Genomic DNA, 4,344 nt, shown 5'->3' on the forward strand with positions numbered 1-4,344 from the left:
CAGAAAAGGCTTCTTGGTAGGAAGGACATGATTGGGAATTATGGCAAGGACTAGAACATATAGAACAAACATCTTTTCTTGGTTGTATTGGAGAGTTTATAGTTTGGCGTATGGCTAAAACTTCTACTTTTCTCGCTAATTTGTCTAAGGATGTTCTTAAGTCTAATTCTTCTTTTACTTCATACCTTCCTCCTCTTTTTGGTGAATTAGTTGACTTAGACCTAGGATCAAAATAATTCCATTGTTGTGAATTGACAGATAAATCTTCAAGGGCGTCCCACGCCTCTTGTCCTTGAAATTTTAAAAAATTTCGAGTATGCATAGATTGAATCATTTGACGATTAGAGGGAGTCAAACCATCATAAAAATATTTTACAAGTCTCCATTTTTCAAAACCATGATAAGGACATTTTAATAATAAATCTTTAAATCTTTCCCAACATTCATAAAACTCCTCATTATCTTTTTGAAAAAACTCAGAGATTTCTCTCCTTAGACTATCAGTTTTAGACATAGGAAAAAATTTCAGCAATAATTTATTATAAAGTTGGTCTCATGTAGTTATCAACCCCGTGGGAAGGGAATTTAACTAAGCTTTTGATTTGTCTTTTAATGAAAAAGGAAACAATCTTAGTTTGACCGACTCATCAGAAAAATTTTGAAATTTAAATGTTGAGCAAATTTCTAAGAAATCTTTGACATGCATGTAAGGATCTTCTCTATCTAACCCAGAAAAAGATGGCAACAATTGAATAATTGCTGGTTTAAGCTCAAAATGAGTAGCAGAAGTTGTCGGAAAAACAATGCATGAAGGAGCATTAGATGAAATTGGTGCAAAATATTCAAGCAAAGTTTTTTCAGGCACAACATTTTCATCAACAGGATTAGCAATAGGTTCCATGATGCTCAAATCTTTACTAACACTTTCAATTTCAAACAAAGATAAACGTCTTTTTACTAATCATTTTTTAGAGTTATGTTCCCAATGATGCATACAATTTTCACAAACAAGACAGCAAGGATAATCTCAAACAAGCAATTTTCTGATGTGGAAGATCAGTTAAAACCGCAACCACAGAGCATACTTAGAATTTTTAGAGATTTCACAACAATATAATTCTTATGGTTTACTTGTCCCAAGGCCTATTTGATTCCACTTACTCGCGCACTACTAACAACTCCCCAAGGTTAATTAGTAGAGGCGGATTGAGAATTTTGTTTAAATTTCCTTTAAGCAAAAATTGCTTATGGTGAAAGGACAAGATTTAGGTTTTTTTTTCAAGTATTTTTTCACAATAATAGAATAATATGATAAAAGGTAAAAAAAAAAATAATAAGGCAAAATTAAATAAGACTAAAATTTAGGCAAGAGTAGGGAGGCATAACATGCTATCAACCATAACAAAATTAAGGTAAAAATTAGGTGGCACAAGTGTCATCAACTAAAACATAAGATAAAAGACTAGGAGGCAAAATTACCATCAGCTAGTAACTTGCGGAAATTAAATAAAATAAAAATTACAACAAGATAAATAAATAAAATTATAACAAAGGTTAGAAGGCACAAGTGCCGTCAACTAACAAAGATATACAAGAAATAAAAATTACAACAAAATTAGGAGGTACAAGTGCCATCGACTAAAAAAATTAAAAAGATAGATATATATAAGTAAGTTTTTTTTTTATGGGTGGTAGATCCGTCCCAAATTTTCTTTTTATCTTTTTTTTTTTAGTTTTTATAGATATATAAATATTTTTTTTAGTTTTTTTTAAGTGCAAAAAATTAAAATAACTAGTAGAAGAATTCACTAACCTTGAGATAAATTTTGTTTCTTTTTTTCTTGCAACTCCCCGGCAACGGCGCCAAAAACTTGATGGACCCAAAACGGGTATGTTTTAAAAATTTATACTCGCAAGCGTACAAATTGTATATGGAATATAGTGTTTGTGTAAGCACGAGATCGAACCCAAATAAGTTGTCTAAAATAAAAATAAAAAACTATTTTAAATCAAAAGTAATAAATTCTAACCTAGCTCCAAAGATTGATGAGTTTTAATATTATGAACATAAAATAAAAGATTGAAAAATAAAGCTATTTAAGAGAATAAAAATAAACCAATAATGATTTGAAAATAAGTGTTAAAAGAAAAGATTATTAAGATACTAGAATCCACAAAATGTAAGTTTAATAATATTTATTAGTATATTGATTCCCAAGTTTTAGTGATAGTTAAAATAATTCAAACTATCATTTTCCAAATAGATTTATAATTTTAAGCACAAATTACTTCTAAAAAGATAGGATTTTTCTTCACTTTTCAAAATTATAATTTCAAAGCATTTAGTGTAAATCAATCTAATGAAATAACAAATAAATCAATGAACATTATTTATAACGAAAAACATAATATTTTTGTTCTAAGCATGGATGTGTACAATTTAATGACACATCTTACACAAAGAATATTATGTTTTTTTGCACTAATGAAGAACAGAGTGTAAATATTATCTAACAATCCAAAATATGAGATATTAAAGATGAAAGACATATATGAAGAAGAAAAATCTATAAACTTTGTTGCATTACAAGGGAAATCAACATACAACATAAATATTACCTAGTTACAAGTTGCTTCATCATGATCTTAATAATCTTATGAAAAAGATTAGAAGCACATAACTAGAGTAGAAATTACAAAATAAATGACATACATACTTGCAAAATGCTCTTGAAAAATCCAAAATGGAAGAGAGAATGGTAGAGAGAAAATGGGAAAAAAGAAGATGGTAGCCAAAAATTTAGCACCCTAAAATGGTCTTAAAATAATCAACTTAAATTAATTAAATTGATTAAATAAAATAAATATGGTATGTAGAGGTAAATCATAGGGTGTAATGATGATATTGTGATGAAAATGTGTAAAAAAAATAGGTAAAAAGTTGGCATTTTGGTTATAGGGGACAAAGGTACACATATGCTTTTGTGGGCTTAAGAAGGGAAATGAGGGTGGCTTGTGGTGTTGGTTCGTGGGGCTGGTGAAGTGCTAGGAGTGCAAGGGCGAAAGTGGTTGTTGGGCTAGAGCTGAGGCAAACGGTGGCTGCTTAACAAAGGAGCTGGAGAGCTGATGGGCCGTGATTGGCAGAGAGAATTGGCTGGACAGGAGGGGACAGCTGGCGGATGGAAGGCTGCTGAAGAGGACTTGGGCCAGACGCATGGCTGGGAGATGATGGCTACGGCTAGAGGCATTGGGCCTTTGAAAAATGCCAAAATTTCTTTGTTTTTCTCACAAAATTATCACTTTTCTTTTCTTTTCTCTTCTTTATTTTCAAGCCTGAAAAGTGCAAAGTACATTCTACAAAATAAACATTAAATTAGAATCAAATATTTTCAATTATAAAATAACTCATATTAAATCCATGAAAATATTAATTAAAATATAATTTACTTTGGCAATTAAGTTCAATAAAATCACATTTTTTTTAACTTATAATCTAACAACACAAAAAATTAAACTACAACATATTATAATAATATATCTATAAAAACACACAAAAATAAAAAAAATCATAATAAGACTAATAAATTCACAATTACTTAAAAATTTAATAAATCACTTAAAAACTCAAAGACTAAGCAATAATTAGCATACAAAATGTGGTAAAATAACTCTATTTTGTAGAGTTATCACAAGTCCATCACTATTTTAAACACACATTGTAACAGTCCTGGATTAGTAGCACATTACAGCTATTGTGTTGGCTTGGTCATGGTGGCTGACTCTGTCCGAGCGTGACTGTAGTAGTGTTCGTGGTGCGCGCAGTGCAATTTTTTGCTAATTTATTGGCATGCACTGCATATGCAGTTTGAGAAATTTTCCAAACCACAACCCGCACCGCATAAACCCCACCGCAAAAATACTGTGCGGTGTGGGTAGTTTACACATATCGCCAAATAATTTAACAATTAAATATTATAATTAATAAAGATTCATAATAAAGCTCATAACTAAAGATTGTTTAACAAAATAATAAATATAAATCAAACTAATAAACTTTTAGCAAAACAATAAAAAAAACAACTAATAACAAAGAAAAAATGTGATATGGAAGTAAGATTTTGATTAAGGAATATCTTTAGGTTAAAGTAAAATATGTGTTAGCATCCTATGAAATATAATAATTTTTCTAAATATTGTGTATATTATACTATATAAATATATATGCATTAAGTTTGAATGTAGTAAAACTAAAAATATATATATATAAAAAATTAATATATTATATATTGATGCGGTGCAGTGCGGTGTGGTTTGAACTGCATTTATAAAATTCAAAATCGCAAA

At 29.4% G+C, this 4,344-nt stretch overlaps 1 non-coding gene across 1 annotated transcript; it reads left to right on the forward strand.

The window, feature by feature from the left end:
* Nucleotides 1-392: 392 nt before the first annotated feature.
* On the forward strand, nucleotides 393-499 carry LOC133798908 (small nucleolar RNA R71). Its single transcript, XR_009876124.1, has one exon. It is a non-coding gene; the product is annotated as a small nucleolar RNA R71 (small nucleolar RNA).
* Nucleotides 500-4,344: the final 3,845 nt, after the last annotated feature.

Source organism: Humulus lupulus, chromosome 8 (assembly GCF_963169125.1).
Source record: "Humulus lupulus chromosome 8, drHumLupu1.1, whole genome shotgun sequence".
NCBI lineage: Eukaryota > Viridiplantae > Streptophyta > Magnoliopsida > Rosales > Cannabaceae > Humulus > Humulus lupulus.